Source organism: Vidua chalybeata, chromosome 31 (genome assembly GCF_026979565.1).
Source record: "Vidua chalybeata isolate OUT-0048 chromosome 31, bVidCha1 merged haplotype, whole genome shotgun sequence".
NCBI lineage: Eukaryota > Metazoa > Chordata > Aves > Passeriformes > Viduidae > Vidua > Vidua chalybeata.
In genome coordinates this window covers 1280051-1296936 of record NC_071560.1, presented here as the reverse complement: position 1 = coordinate 1296936, position 16886 = coordinate 1280051, and the positions used below count along the sequence as shown (strand labels likewise).

Here is a 16886-nt window from a genome sequence, read left to right as displayed (position 1 = left end):
GCCTCCGCCTCTGCGGCAAGCCCACGAGCCTCTCTTCTCCTACCCCCTAATTAGGAGCATCAGTGCATCGCTTTGATTTCCCCTAAAAAAGGGAAAAACGGCCCAAACCCCTTCGGCTGAGTGCGGGAGTGGAGAGATTTCTGGCAGAAAACGACAAAAATGGTTTTTTTCCCCGGGCTGGTAAGAACCAACCAAACCGAACTGTGGTGGCACAGCACAGCAGCGCCTCTCTGCCGCCCCAGCTGAAGCCCTCGCTGGCTGCTCCAGGCTCCATGGGCAGACTGGGAACACAGGTAAGGGATCCCGGCTCGGGGATTTATAGGGGCTGGGGACACCCGTGTGTCCCACTCCCCCCGTGTCACTCCGTTCTGGTGACTCCTTGGGAGAGCCTGAACCCCAACACGGCACCCAGCGAACCTCAAAAGGCGCCGGGACCCCTCTATGCTGCCCCAAAACCCCCAGGAACCCCAAATCGCACAAAAAAATTCTACTGTAAATAGACCCGTGAAAATGAGCCAATAAGAGATGGCGCTATACAATTTCCAGCCAATGAGAGCGCGGAGAGTTCATGACTCCCCAGTTGCCAGGCTGACCCCTCAGCGCCCTGCGCTCCCCACCCGGACCCGACCTGCCCCCCCCCCGCCAGGGCTGTCTGGGGAGGGGGCGCGTGGGGGCGCCCAGGCCGGGCCCGGAGCCCAGCACTGCCCCAGCCCGACCTGCCCCGGCTCCGTCCCGGCTCCTCCCGCGGGAATGGACGGCCTTGGGGAAAGGAGGGGCCAAGGGTGCGCGCTAGGCCCGGGGGGATTGGGGGAAGGGATGGAGGAGGAGTGCAGAGGAAGCAGCGGGAGAAGGGCCGGAGAAAAGAGGAAAGGGAGGCAGGATTGGGAAGGAGGGAAAGCGGCAGGAGCGATGGAAGAGGAGACGGGGTAGGAGGAGCGGGAGGAAGAGGAGGGAAAGAGAATGAGGAGGAGAAGGAAAAAGAGGAGCGGCAGGGGAAGCGCGGGGCCGCTGCTCGCCTTGTCCGCCGCGGCCCCGGGAGCGTCGGCCCCGCCTCGCATCCCGCAGGTGAGCGGGGAGGGGGAGCTCGCCCCAAACCTCTCGGGGGATCCCCGACCGGGTTTTTCCTTGGGGGGCGTTTGGAACTCGCAGCTTCCAGAATCGAGTCCCCAAATGTCGTTAAGGATCTCTGTGAGGGTTTCATTTTGTGGAGGGGGGATGTTTGGATCTTACGGGACCTCAGAGCTGAGCCGCAAATGCCCCTTTGAGGAATATTTTGGGGGTTCCACGTGGCGATCGCCCAGTGCCGGGGTGGGAAGGCGACATCAGTCTTGGGGCCCACCCGGGAGAGCGGTGGAGGGGAACGCTGGGATCTAGGTTTACTAATACATTTTTCTTTACCAGCCAGGTACATGGCTTGATCAAGGCAATAACCTTAGTTGGGAGAGGTTTTCTGTATTTATATTTTAAAAACAAGTTTTTAATAATATCTAGTGCAAGAAGAATTTTTAACATATATAACAGTGCAAACAATATACTTTTTTCCCTTTGTTAGAAGTTAGAAATTTTGCTATTGACTTTAATAGATTACTTTTAAAATTATGATAAGTGGCAAAATTTCAGTTAAAAAACTTTGCAACTGAAATTTGCTTATGATAAATTGATGTTCTATGTGTACATAGATATTCTTTGAATCTCACTCATTTATCCTGAAGCAATGCAAGAATAATTACTAGGGGTACTAAGAAACGACATGTTAATATATAAAATAGGGTTTCTTTAAAACACAGTAGTACCTGCCTGAGACAGAAATGTAATATTTTCCAAATAACTTTAGCAGAACTAGCGATCACAGGCTTATCAATTTTGGTTTTAGCAAATGCAAACAACAATAATAAATATTTTACTATGAACTCTAAGGCAGATTTTGCAAACAGTTGTACATTTTTGTAACTCTTGTGTGATAACCCTTCAATATTTTTACTCTTGGCATATGTTATTAGTTTATTAGAGTGTTTGGAATATGAAAACCTGTATTAAAATACAAGTCCTCCGGGCTTCACCCGGGTGCCCAGCCTGTCCGGGGGAAAACCCTCAGAGGACCGGTCCGCGGGGAGGATGTGGCGGGACCCAGATAGCTCCACCGTAAGGACGAGAGGGCTCCGAAGTGGCTTTATTCCTAGAGGCTTTATTTCAGGAGCGTCGCAGGAACAGGAGGGTGAAACGAGGAACACAAACTCTCCAGAAGGGAGCGAACTCCAGGAGCCCCGAGGAAAGGTGGGGCTGGGTATTAAGGGCAAAGAAGTGGGAGTGGTTAGGGTACAAAACAGCCAACAGGCAACGGGTAAAGGGGGAAGACAGAGTGAGGTGACATACAGAGAACTAATCGGGGTACAGAGGAGGAGTGGTATTCTAACAGGAGCCAGTGGGGACAACAGAATAACTGAACTTTCTGGAACTGGGGAGTATGCTAAACATTGATGGACAGCTCTTCTGGGGTGGAGAGCAGCAGCTGATTGGCAACCTTTTTCTAAACTGTTGCTGCCTCCCAAGGGAGAGCAGGAACCCCTCCTACAACTCCCCCTTTCTGATTTATTAAAAAAACATTCCCCAAGTTCCTCGTTAACATTTTCTTAAAGATAGTTAAGGCTACAGAAATTAAGATAATAATCAAAATCCAAATTAAACCTTTAACGATTGGCACGGGCCACCCAGGAACACCCCACTGGGAGAAGGTCTTGTTCACCGCGTCCACAGGCCTGGTTTCAGTCTTTAAGTCTTTGACTAACGCCTGGATCCGCTGGATGTTGGCTTGGATGGATGTGCTCTTCGATGTCAGATTGAAGTAGCACATCCCTTCAAAGTCCTCGCAGCTATGGCCGTGGGCGAGCAGCAGAAAATCGATGGCTGCTCTGTTCTGTAAGGTGGCGTGCCTGGTGGTCTCTTCTTCTGCCAAGAGGTCTGATAATGCGGCAGACGTAGCGTTGGCCTGCTTACTCATCCAACACCCCAGGTGAGAAATCTCACCGAGTGCTTTTGCTGCCGCGTACCATGGTAGAAAAATAGAAGCGGCGACCCTCTTTCCCTCACTCCAATCATAAATTTCGGAATCGCAATTTGGGTCAAATTCACCATACGATCGCTTTTTGTGTGCCAATTGACTTTTCTTCTTCCAATCCAGAATTTGGGTTTTATTGGGGGTTAGCGTCGTAAGCTTGCCAAGGCTACAGGGGCCCCCTTTGATATTGGAGGGGATCCCAGCCCACACCCTGTCCCCACAGATGAGAAACACACCCCGAGGGAGCTCCTTAGGGAATGGGAAGGACTTGGACAACACAAGGCCTGTGTAATTGCACCACTCATTGATGTATTTTCTATTTGCTGGTGTTACGTCTTTGATGTTTTGCCCTGGTTTTGTTTGTGGGGCCTTAGTATAAAACCGAATACGAAAGTGGACCCTTGTGGACCCCAGTAGGTCCAATTCCTGGGGTTCCTGTGGTGCCTGTGGTAGTGTCCTCATCCAACTCATCCAGGAGTCTGCCGGGTTGAGTTTCATCCCTGTGAACGGAAAATCATTTTCAGACAGGGGGACTCCCACCAGGCATGTAGACAACGGATTGTCTACACTGCCCATGGCCATGCAAAGCTGTTCTTGTCCTATAGACTTTGCCAGTGTGACCCAGACGTTTTCCTTGGGCTGTGGCACGAGCCAGCTTCCTGCCAGGTGGAGCCATAAGATGGTGAGGAAGGCAGCTGCAGGAAGCCAGTCGCTGCGGGGTGTTCTGACTGATGTAATTGCCATCTGGGTGGTCGGTAATCTAGTAACTCGGACATACAAAAAGAGAATAAGACCAAGGTCCCTTCAAATCCCCATCCTCCCCCGTTTAAATTAACATTGAAACAGAAAAATGTGGGGTCAGGTGTGAGGGTAAGGGGGGCGAGGAAAGTGGTAGGACGGGAAAGGGTAAGGAATGGTTTGGGATGGGGTCAGGGGGTGAACTGTCCAAGCCGGTGGGAAGTATCGATTAGTTATCAAAGTCCTTGTGGTGGCGTCGATGGGTCTGCTTCCCTTCCTTTTCCTCTGACTCCAGGCGACGGTGGTCTCCGCTGGAGCTGTCGTCTCGGGGGAGTGGTCCGGGGGGTGGCTTTCCTTCACGATGTCTTCCCGGTATGGTTTTATAAACTTGCCTGGGATCCACCTGGGGCCCTGTTCTGTGGAGACACAGCCATACCCTCTCCCCCACGTTATCAGAGGGTATGGACCTTTGATGATCCTGGACTCAAGGTCTTTAACAAGCACTGGTGGTCTTTCTTTCAACTGCACCCCGGTGTTATTGTGAAAGTGGCGTAGTATCGGGGGGTTTGGCTCGCGGTCCAAACAGTTCATGAAATTGAGAACATATAGGGCTTTGCACAACCTCTCTACAGGACTTGTGGTGAGGGCCGAATCATTCTGCTGCTCTAATAATTTTTTGATTTCCTGTTGTTTTCTCTCCACAATTGATTGTCCTGTAGGGTTGTGTGGGATACCTGTAATATGGTCAATGCCCCATTGTTGCACTAATTCCATGAATTGTTTGGACACAAACCCTGGTCCATTGTCTGTTTTGATCGTTTTAGGGACACCCAAGGTGGAGAAAGCCATGTGTAAGTGTTTGATGATATCCTTTGTTTTTTCCCCCGTGTGGGTGGAGGCAAACACTGCCTCCGAGAACGTGTCTACAGACACATGGATGTACTTCAGCCGCCCAAAGGAGGGAAAGTGTGTTATGTCCATCTGCCAGGTTTCCAATGCCCCAATCCCCGAGGGTTAACCCCCGTCGCTAAGGATGGTAAGGCGTGGGATTGGCAATTGGGGCAGGTGGCTAAGATGGCCCGCGCCTGCTCCTTGGAGATTTTAAACTGACGGCAAAGTGCCGGAGCATTCTGGTGGAAAAAGGCGTGGCTCATCTTAGCCTGCATGTGGACATCTGGCAAGGTGGGTCTTAGAACTGTAGGGTTTACAGAGGTGGAGGTGGCCAGCATCGCCAGGGCATCTGCTCTCCGGTTTCCCTCAGTGATGTCACTTGGCAGGTCTGTGTGTGACCTAACATGCAGAATGTGATACGGTTGCTTCCCGTGTGAGATGAGCCAAATGAGTTTTGAGAGCAAGCTGTACAATGCTTTGTTGTGAATTTCTTTGAGCAGGGCATGTTCAGCCCTTTCTGCTATCCCGGCCACATAAGCTGAATCAGTGACAAGATTGAAAGGTTGTTGAAATTTTTTGAAGGCTCTCACGACTGCTGCAAGCTCAGCGATCTGGGGGGAACCCTGAACTATTTGGACGTCAGACTCCCACTTCTGACTGTCCGGGTCCTTCCAGGTGATCACCGACTTGTGGGATCTACCTGACCCATCGGTGAACACCGTGAGAGCACCTTTCAATGGAGTTTTACTTTTGTAGGATTTTGGGGCCAAATACAAGGTGTCTTTAAAAAGTTTGTGTTTGGGATAATGTATTAAAATTTGACCAGGATAGCTGTCTACCGAAATCTGTAAATTTTCATTTGTTTGTAAGAGGAAATCCAATTGGTCCAAATTTAATGGTAAGTAGATGCATGCTGGGTCACACCCTGCGAGGGTCCGGAGGCGCTGGCGGGCCTTAATAATAAGTTTTGCCATCAATTCCGGAAAAGGTGTCACTGTTTTGCGGGCTGGTGTGGGAGGAACAACCACTCGATGATCAGGAGTGAGTCCCTCTGGCTGTTGTCCCACTGGAATAAGAGGGCATGTAAGTTCGGGGACTTACCTAAGATGGCGAGGTTGATGGGGAGGGACCGCACGACCTGATGTGCCTGGCGGGACTTGATGGCAGCTGCGACTCTCTCCAGGGCCTCATGGGCATCCGGGGTGAGATGGCGTGGGGATGCCAGGTCGCCGTTGCCTTTCAGCAGTTGGAACAGCGGCGACAGCTCCTCTGTGGTGAGTCCTAGGAGCAGTCGGATCCACGTGATGGTGCCGCAGAGCTGCTACAAGTCCCGCAGGGTTTGAGGGTTGTCCTTGATGGTGAGGGACTGGGGCGCGACGGTCCTTCCTGTGATTAGGAAGCCCAAATATTTCCAGGGAATGACAGCTGGATCTTCTCCTCCGCAATTTGAAATCCTGAGTCCTTGATGGTCTTTATTGTCTTTTCCAAGGCTGCTCGCAGGTATTTCGCATCAGCAGCGCAAATTAAAATGTCGTCCATGTAGTGCAAAAAAATTGCCTCGGGAAAGAGGCGACGGACCGGGGAAAGGACCTGAGCCACAAAAGTTTGGCAGAGCACAGGGGAATTTTTCAATCCCTGGGGCAGAGTGGTCCATTGATAGCGCTTATGTGGCTCTCCTCAGTTGATGGAGGGAACCGAGAAGGCGAATCTGGGAGCATCTCCGGGATACAATTGGATATTAAAGAAGCAATCCTTGATATCAAGGATTGCAAGCTGCCAATCCCGGGGCAGCATGGAGGGAGAGGGAAGGCCTGGTTGCAAAGGGCCCATATTTTCGATGACCTCATTAACCCTGTGCAGGTCTTGGAGCAGGCGCCACCTGTCTTTGCCGGGTTTTTTAATCACAAAGACAGGTGTGTTCCAGGGGCTGGTGGAAGGTATTAAATGCCCCAGGCGCACCTGCTCCTCCACAAGTTCATTGAGCGCCTTTAATTTTTCAGATGGTAAGGGCCACTGGTCCACCCACACCGGTGTGTCTGTTTTCCAATTGAGCGGTGGGGAGGTGCGCTCTGCAGTGGCCCAGACTAAAAATCCCACGCAGGACTAGGGATGTCAAGTCGGGCACCCCACTGGGACAAAACGTCCCTACCTAACAATTTGATGTTGGAAGCTACCACAAAAGGCCTAATCGTGGCAACTTGACCCTCCGGCCCCTCCACACATACCAGATGTTTGCGCCGGTGGGAATTGACAGCACCTCCCACGCCGGAGATTGTGCCACAAGGGGACACCAGCTCCCAGTCGCGAGGCCACTCTGCCTGGGGAATGATGGTGACATCCACGCCGGTGTCTGCCATCAGGTCGAGTGAGATGGACTTTCCCTGTAAAACAAAAGAAGTCTTAATAATAGGTCTCTGTCTGCTTACGTTTTGTACAAGAAAGGCTGAAGAGTCCAAATCCGAAGAAAAGTCTGTTGAAAGGTCCATGCCGGTGTCTTCTGTGTGGACATGTAGGATGTAACAGAGGGCTAAAGGAGACCCCTTAGGCAATGAGAACGGAGGCTGGTAACACACCACGGAGACGGTGAGCTCTGTCCCCGGCTCGAAGTAGACGACCTCTGGGATGATGGTGAGGTCATCCGGCGTGTTGGCGGTGTCTCCTAACAGCAAGACAGTGGTGGGGTAGTCACAGTAGGGCGGTGGCAGGAATCCCACCGGGACGCGAACCAAGTCCTCATCTGGAAACATGACATGAAGGCTGGTCCGGAGGACTTGGCGACGGGCGCAGTTCAGTTGCCTGGTTCTTCTGAGGAGCCGGAGCCCGTCCTCCTGGCTGCGGACGTCCGGAGAAGCGTACCGCTGGGGCAGTGGTTCTCCAGGAGAGGTGGCAGCCCCGGGCGCTGGGACGGGCCATTTGGTGTCATGGCGCGGCCCATCACCGCGCTCCGCCTTCCGTTTCCCGGCCGATGGAAGCGGGGATTCCTGTACGTTGGTCTCGGGGAGGGGTTGTAAGGGTGGTAAGACCTATCTGGCGGCCAGTGTGGGCAGTTCACTTGGATGTGGCCCAACTGGCCACAGCCAAAACAGCGAGTGTTCATCAGGTCTACCATCGCCTCCCCCACCCCTTTGCTCACCGCAAATGCCACTGTTTGCTCCATCGAAGTCGCCTTGGTGCACGCCTCTACCATCTTAGCGATGGTAGGCTCCGGATCCTGGGGAAGAGCTCTCAGGATCTTCTTGGTCTCTGGGTTGGCATTGGTCAGGGCCATCTTTCACAGAAGTTCTTCTCGGGCCTCGACGTTCTCAATCTGCCTGTCGATGGCCTCCTTTAACCTGTCCACGAACTTGATAAAAGTTTCATCAGGGCCTTGAAGAACTGATGAAAAGTTTTGGAGGAGGGTGGTACCATCGGGGATTTTCAGCAGTGCCTCCTTCCCAGCGTCCCTTATGTCACTTAACAAATTCTCGGGAAGGAGGATTTGGTCCTCAGGTCTGCTAAACTCCCCTCCCCTGCCAAAGCTTCAAGGCCCTGCTTGCCATCTCCTAACACCTCCCTGAGATCATACTTTGTTAGGAGAGGCTTAATCAATTTTTTCCAATGTATCTCCCACAGAAGGAATTCTGTGGGGGACAGCAGGATCTTCGCTATATAGCGAAGGTCGTGTTGTATAAGGGAATGTCCAGAAAAGGTCAGATCTAAAACGTTTTTAAAGAAGGGAGAATTTCTCCCATAATCTTTTGCGGCTCTCCTCAACTCCTTTACTTCAGTGTATGGTAACTGTTCCCACCTCGGCTCTTTTCCCCTCTTATGCACAATTGGTGCCACAAATGGACCTAGATCCCTTGCGAGATCTAGGTCCCCATCCTTAATGGCCTCGGCCCGGATCTGGGCCCAGCCCTCCCCCGGCTTGGTTGTGGGCCGGGGGTTGTCACTGTCCTCATCCTCTTCCGATGATGAGGCAGGGCGGGCTAGGGCGCGGAGCCTCTCCCTTGCCGGTGGGTCCCGGTGCCGGGAGACCCTGCAGGCCAAGATGGCCTGCTTCCGGCTGGGCCTACTTTCGGTTCCGGTAGTGTGGGAACTGGGAGCGGCAGGAGAGGGGGCGTGGCCTGACCCACCCACCCACCGGGGCATGGCTTGACCCACCCACTGGGGCGTGGCCTTCTGGCAGGCCTGTCCCACCCACCAGGGGCCCACCCAGGGGCGTGGTCAAGGAGGCAGGATGGGAGGGTCCCGACGTCACCGAAATCGACGCGTGATGGGGGGCGGGACCCGACGCGGGGGCGGCAACCGACGGAGGGGGCAGAGCTGTTACAATGGCGGGAACCCGAGGGGGTGAGGAGGAGGCGCCCTTTTGTGCTGTGTGGCGACCGGCCACGAGGCCGTCACCATTTTGAGGTATTAAAACAGCATTGGAACAGCCATGACTACTGGGGATAGAACTGGGGTCAGGGACTCGTGGAACGAGGGAGTGGGTAGGGCTCGTGCTGGGGTGGCCAGTCCCAACACAAGGAGAGGACAGGGTGGCACGGGAGGCAGCAGGGAGACGGCAGCAACCCTGTGCCTCATTCTGGCAGGATCTGTCTCCCGATCCATCCTTAGGGGAAGTGGGGTTAGGAGCGTGGGGGGCGGAATGAGGGGTAGGAGAACTGGGACCCAAACTTTCCCCTTTCGATTTAACTAAATTAAAAATGGAATCATAAATTGGAAAAAATCTCCCCACTTTAAAATTCCCCGTAACTTGAACATCATAAATGTAACGTCCAACTTTCCCCCAAAATGAAACAGAAAAGACATCGTCCATGGAGACGTCAGGAAAGTGTTCAAAAATAAATTTAACAAAAGATTTTAAAACCCCTTTTTTAAAGGAAACATTCCCCAACACAAGGGCGGACTTAACTTGGATATAAAACTCCCATCGTGCAGGGCAAAGGCGGTTGCCCATTTTTCCCGCTGCAAGAGAGATCCCCAGCCAAAGCAAAAGGAGAAAAGAAAAAAAAAAAGCCTGCGTCGGCTGCTTGCCTCGAGCAGCGAAACTCACCAGCACCAGGACGCGGCGAAAAGAAGAAAGCTGTGGCGGGGCGGTGGAGTGCTGCTGGTCTCGTGAAATCCGGCGCTTCCCCCAAAGCTGCAGGGTTGGATCTCCACGAGTTATCAGCAGCGCCAGGAGGCAGAAGCCTTCAAACAATAGAAGTAGAGCTGCCCCTGGATGGAAGAGGCGGCGAACGGCGCTTGAAATCCTGGAGCGCGGGGTCGCGGATCCGGACGCTCACGGGAGACGCTCCTCGGTGACCAGGGCAGTGGTCGCCGTGTTTGGGACGCCACTTGTATTAAAATACAAGTCCTCCGGGCTTCACCCGGGTGCCCAGCCTGTCCAGGGGAAAACCCTCAGAGGACCGGTCCGCGGGGAGGATGTGGCGGGACCCGGATAGCTCCACCGTAAGGACAAGAGGGCTCCGAAGTGGCTTTATTCCTAGAGGCTTTATTTCAGGAGCGTCGCAGGAACAGGAGGGTGAAACGAGGAACACAAACTCTCCAGAAGGGAGCGAACTCCGGGAGCCCCAAGGAAAGGCGGGGCTGGGTATTAAGGGCAAAGAAGTGGGAGTGGTTAGGGTACAAAACAGCCAACGGGCAATGGGTAAAGGGGGAAGACAGAGTGGGGTGACATACAGAGAACTAATCGGGGTACAGAGGAGGAGTGGTATTCTAACAGGAGCCAGTGGGGACAACAGAATAACTGAACTTTCTGGAACTGGGGAGTATGCTAAACATTGATGGACAGCTCTTCTGGGGTGGAGAGCAGCAGCTGATTGGCAACCTTTTTCTAAACTGTTGCTGCCTCCCAAGGGAGAGCAGGAACCCCTCCCACAAAAACCTTGATATATCAGGAGGTAAAGTGGTTTTGAGGCTCTTGAGAGGTGGAAACTCAGTGTTTGATTGCCTTCTCATTGTCCATTTGCAGGGAAAAGCTGGCTTCTCACTGGACTGGGTGAGAGGGTGTATTGATTTCAGGCGCTGTGAAACAGTTATGCCATGTATCTAGCCCCATCTCTTCGGACAGACTTGAATGTTTCTTCTCCCGTGGCACCTAACCTTTGAATGCTTCTTTCCACTGCTTTTTGCCGGGCAGGCTCCTCACATGGGCTTTTCCCACGCTCTGCTTCCAGGTTTTTTTTTTTTTGCAGGAGCTCCTGGTGGTGACGTTCCCAGATCCGGAGGCACGGCTGTGTTCCATGAAGGCTGGCTTGAGTGTGGGACCCTGCCCTCTGATGCAGGTGGGATTGGGGCTGTAGGCACATCCCCTGATGTAGGTGCGGCCAGGCTCCACGGAGGTGTGCAGGTCTCCTGAGGGGGCACTCTTGGCATTTGCATGGTGATGGGAGGTGCCAGTGGTACCATTGCAAATGGTGGGGGGGGGCGGTCTCAGCAGTTGCATGGCATGGTGTAATGGCTGCAGAATTCGCCTTTATCCTGGGATAAGCCACCACGTGGTCTGGTCCCACAGAACAGGACGGCATGGCGTACCTGCCTGGATCGGCAATATAGCGGCCCAAGGTGGCTGCATAGTGATTACAGCAGTCCAGAGTGGACATGGGGCATGTCAGAGCTGCCGGGGCTTCAGCGGCCGCCATCTCTCCGTGTGGCTGGATGGCGCAATCTGTCCTGCCGGCTCCCTGGGCAGTGCCAGCATTCGCGGCGTGGGCAGCTTGCAGATCTCCGTTTGCTGGGATTGTCTCCATTTGCTGGGATTCTCCCAGTCCCTGGGCCTGTGCCGCTCCTTATGGTCACGCCGCAGCAGTTCTCACAGCAGCCGGGGCCCACCGACTCCCTGGGCAGTGCCGGCTCCTGCGTGGGGTTGCACAAAGAAACAGGTGCACTGTTGCCCTTCCCTCTTTGCCTCTCATATTCGAGCTGTTTTCGCAAGTCCATAACAATTGTCCAAGGTTTTATAGCTCTGATGGCTGTGTCCTTACCATTAGAGGCTGGAGCAATTATATGTTGTCCAACCCCCTCCTAAAAGGGTAAGTTTAAAGCGGTCTCTTCGGAAACATTTAGTTCATGGCTTTCACATCACCTTGCAGAGTAATAAATGCCTCTTTTTTAAAAAAAGAACATCCATACCTTCAGGATGGCTGAAGCTCCCTCTGGCTTCAGCTCTTTTAGTGACAAGAAGTGGCCAAGACCCCCAGTGCTACCCTGATGAGGCCTTGGTGCTGCTCTTTTAGTGTTGGGCAATGGCCACTGCTGATGCAGGTTTTTGTTATTTTTTATTCTATTCTCTACCGCTGCTGTTTCTCGCTGCTCTTGGTGCAACTCCTCTGTGACACGGGCAGCGGGGAACCCTTGGTGTGACTTTTTTCTTGTATTTTATTCTATTGTCTATGTTTAATTCTAGTCACACTGTTATAGATGAGCAATATAATAGTTGACTCTAACAATTAAGAGATAAATATTATGTGGATATATAGTAATGTCATGGTAGTATGTCCCCCATAGTCCTCTTTCCTTCCCCCTTGCAATGCAATGGCCTCAGTAGTCAGGGCATGTAGAGAAAGCCATCTTATTACCAAGATGCACAGTGTAACAACACCTGATCTCCAATCAAGATGTAAGGAGGTAATCACTAATGGATGGCAGAGAAGGAGTTGACTGACAAAACTTCGGGAGCAGCTAAGGATATAAAAGGCAGAGCATTCATGTTGTAGATGAGCACATGGCTGATAGTCATGGGGGGGTGGTGCTCCCAGCACTGTAATTTTTCCTTATTTAGTCTTTTTGGTTCTTTTTTGTTAAGGTTTAATAAACCTTTAAAAATTCTAAAAGTGAGCAGTTGTTTCTCACAATGGGGACTCGTCCAGGATAAAACCTTGTCTCTGTGGCTGTAGGAGATTTTGAAAGAGAAGCACACCCTGCCAAGTTTGGCAGCTCAGTCAAATGACCATTGGTGATTGCAGGTACAGACTCTGGGGACAGCAGAGGACTAAATAACGAAAAAGAAGAGGGGGAAGAAAACTGCAGATCTAGACGATTGTGAGTATTAGTGCATGTAAGAGCTGAGAGTATGCTTGAAGTGGGAGTAAGGTAATGGGTATGAGACTTAGAAGATCCTCATAACTATTTTTGGCCAGATTGTAAATTCCCAATTGTAGTCCCAATGTGTTGGAACTCTGACAGCGGAAAACTTCAAGCTTTCTGAATTTAAGGGTGCCAACCCTCAAGTAAACACCTTGTTTGACCTGAGACCTTGGAAAAGGCTTCAAAAACTAAGTGATAGCACAGAAGCAGTGTGTGTGTAGTTTGGATAATATTGTGTGATCTCACAGGGTGAGAAACTTAGATTTGGAATTTTAGTATATGGTGATATATGGGAGCCAAGATGGAGAATTTTGGGTCTGGGTTAGATGTCTTTTTTGCACCTTCTTCTTCCTTCTTCTTCACAAATCTGGGTGGTTTTCTCTTAATTGGGTGAAAGATGTCCACATTGCGGGTTTCGAGTGATCATAATTGGGTTAGAAGCATAAATAATATAGATGTCAACTGTTTATTGGATAATTGGGACTTAAAAAGCCTTGAATAAACACCATTTTAGCTCACTTTCTCGACTTGTTAGAGAGAGCTCACATCTTGTGAGTTTGAAATAGGTAAGGATAATAAACCTCAGAATGAGACTTCAAAAACAAGTTCTCCTGAATTTTATTTGCCCTGACCCTGGAGCAAGAAAGAGCCTGGTATTCCAATACCAATGTATAAAAATCAGTTTCAGACAATACATGGGACACATCCTGGTCTGTTGAAGCCTTAAGATATTGGACGGTCAGAAGACAAAGAACGGTGAGTTGTGGTGGGGGAGGAAAGTGGGGACCCCTTGGCCAGTGAGACACATGTGGAAGAGGGGCAGAGAAGCTGCAGGTGGGACGCATAGAAGAGGAAAGTGAGGACCCCATGGCTGGTGGGATGCATGAGACTGAAGGATTTATAGGGGCTCGAGAGCCCCTGGAGGTCTCCAGGTTGCACGTCTCTCGGTTGGTATCAGCATTAATCGTTGCAATGAAAGTGGTGTATTGAGATGGCCCTAGATTTGCCAGGCTCCACAATATTTGCCCTGCGCACCTGACTTTGTTGGGGTCATTACCATGGTGTCTATCCCTCCCAAAGAGTACCTCCAATACTGCCACTTCTCTCAACAGTTGGATCCTTTCCTTGAGGGTCTTTCAGTGTATTCTATGATGGTGCTCCCTGTGGACAAACCTCTCTCTGACATTCATTAAAAGCCGCTCCCAGAGAGAAAGGGACCCTGGGTCCCTTACAAAAACCTGATTCACATGTGAGTCCTGGGTCAAAGGTCCCAAGTTCCTTGCCTCTCCACCATCCAGCTGGATGCCTGTACCCATAAGGTCCCAGACCCGAAGTAGCCAGGTTGTATATGCCTCACATCCCCATCGTACAATGTCTTTGTGCAGATTACAGAGACTTTTGTACATCAGGGACTCGGTGATAATTGCAACCTCTGGCTCCCCGGTGGGTTGTGGGTGTCCTCCCCTATCTGGGTGCTCTGATTTCATCTTAATCTCCTTGTTTCTACACAGGCAACTGCTGCTGGCTGTGACTGTCTTTGCAGTTCAGCTGGAACCTGGACAGTTGTAACATCTGTGGGTTCTACTGCTGCACCATCAGACTCTCCCTCTTCGAGGCAGGGGAAGGGCTTCTCATCAGCTGGGGAAATGTACTCCTTCAGCATCTGGCCTATCTCCTTTACTAGAAACCCCACCCACTCTGGGTAGTTCATATCTGGGGTGGACTGTGGGGCAGGGTCAGGTTCTGGGGCAGCAGCATCTCTAGTCTTGGGTGCCTTGTCAGGTTCTGGGTTAGGTGTCAGGGTGGTTCTTCCCTTATCTCTAAATGCTAAATAGAACAGGCCTAACAGCATCACCAGCCACTGTATGATAGCATTAGTATTTAGAGTGGATCTGAACCCTTCAAAAACTGGTGGGGCAGACCCAAAGAGATGCTTAAAGGGTTGGGAGAAAATTTCCCCTGGTATAATTTCCTTACAGTAGGTGTCATTATTAAAGTAACCCCAAAAACATATAGTTAGTGTGTGGTAGCTGTGAATCCATGTGCCTGCTTTCCAGAGGAAGTTAAAAATTCATTAATTCCTCATCTTATTCACCCATAAAACAAACCGGATAACAGCCACAGTAGCCTTGGTTATAGGACCCATGTTTAGATAAGGGCCTGCAAATGGGAGAAATAAAGCCACAATTACACGCCAAACCAGGGTAGGCTGGACCACATGGTGTCGCTTAACGAGGTTTCTATAGCAGCACACAAAAATTAGATTACTCAAGAACTGTTATTCCCTTTTTTGTTTCTATGCCCTCGAGCCCCACATTGAGCGCCAAAATCTGTCTTGGTTTGGAAAGACAGGTCTGCTAAGGAAGGCAGGAGTCTCTTGAAATAGAAAAACGTAAACTTCTTCCTTCTGAATTGTTATAAATTTGAAAATAAGGGGGGTTTTCAGGTAAAAATATGGGAATAGGAATAACAGTTCTTTATTAGGGAAGAAAATAAAAAAATAAAATATACAATGCAGTGAACTAAAACAACACTGACAGAGCCAGAATACAAGCTGACACGCTATTGGTCAGGGTGTTGGCAGCAGTTAAATTGGAATTATGGCTGCGGTTTTTCTGGAGTGTCAGGTGTGGTTCTGTTGGAGTAGGGACTCTGTAGAAAAGGGTGTAGTCTTCTTTTGAAGAGGTAGTGGAAGAGGCAGCTGTTCCTTTGGGAAAACCCAGTGCAGAAAAAACCTGTGCTGATGGGCCAGAATCTCAAGACTATACATGAAGGTAGGAATGCTTGGCTCCTCCCTCTGGGCGGAGCATCTCACAATGGGATATTATAGTTTTTATTAGCCATGCAGTGACACTCAATGGCCCATTATTAGTAGATGTCTCCCCAGAGGGAGGATTGATTGTGGAAGAGATAAGGAAAATTGCCCACTTAACACAAGACAACTGCCATACAGATGGCAAATAGAATACATCTTGCTTTTCAATCTGGGACATTTGGAAAAATAATTGGAAAAGTATATGTGATTAGTGTTATGAAGCAGATGGGTTTCTTCAAGAATACATGTGGAAAGTAGGATGCAGAAGTTGGATTCAGCCTTGGGAATGGAGGAAGTCAGGAACTGACTCCCAAACCAAAACTGGCATCAACTGAAGTTAGAAGACAACTCCCAGAGCAGGATCGACCTTGAATATGAATAAAACTGGCAGCATTCCAGATAGGGAACCTAAAATAGTGGTCTTATCTATGAAATAATAAGGCTCAATTGAAACATAATGCATCAAGCTCAATGTGCATGCACAATCTGCCAGGTCATTCAGCGGACAGCAAGGAAGACCTTTGGCCTTCCTCCAAGAAGACCCCCGAAGAGACAAGAAGACTCCCTAGCAACAATGGGAGCATGCGCCATGCAGTAGAGTGACACAGATTTCAAGAATCAAAAATGGGAGCAGATTTATGGGAATTATTGATGAATATGTATTAGCGTACAGTATAAAAATTGTGCTTGGATTCTTTTGCCCTTTGTACAGATGGCAATGTGAGAACCCCTCCCCGTACCCCGATCGGTTTTGCTTCTGCTTTATCTGAACCATTGCCAAATAACTCTTTGTAACCACTTCATTATATTTTATTGTATTATTATTATTTTATTCCCCAATTAAAAATTGCTGCTAAATTTCAATCTTGTGATTTAGAAAATTTGATATATGGAACCCCATTCATAACACTTCCCAGTTAAACCCAGTCCAGTTTATGGGGGGCAGTGGGGAGGGACTTGGGGGGACCCCGCGGGTGGGCCGAGATTGGGCAGGGAGGGTGGGGTCCAGGTGGGGAACACTGGGTGCTGCGGGTCGGCCCGGCAACTGGTGAGTCATCAGCCCCGCTCTCTCGGATTGGCTGATTCTTGTTCATCTCATTCTCGGATTAGCTGAGAAGAGGCCTGGGAGTTGAGAAAAGGAACAGGAGCAATCCCATCCCGAGCACCGACAGGGGGACAACAGACCCAGCCTGGGCACAGGGAGGGAATTTATTACCAACCAAATCACAGCAGCACAAGGAGAAGGGAAAGAAATCTCTCCAGCACGTTCCCCACACCCAACAGGGATCACCCAGAACAGGGGTTATTGATGAT

At 50.5% G+C, this 16886-nt stretch overlaps 1 long non-coding RNA gene across 2 annotated transcripts; it reads left to right on the top strand.

Annotated features, from left to right (window-relative positions):
• The first annotated feature begins 210 nt into the window (after positions 1–210).
• On the top strand, positions 211–16436 carry LOC128801807 (uncharacterized). Of its 2 annotated transcripts, XR_008435255.1 has the most exons (5): positions 211–293; positions 10867–10956; positions 12637–12712; positions 13440–13513; positions 14269–16436. It is a non-coding gene; the product is annotated as an uncharacterized LOC128801807 (long non-coding RNA). The 2 variants fall into 2 exon arrangements; XR_008435254.1 differs by having other exon boundaries at positions 10867–12712.
• The last annotated feature ends 450 nt before the right edge of the window (positions 16437–16886 follow it).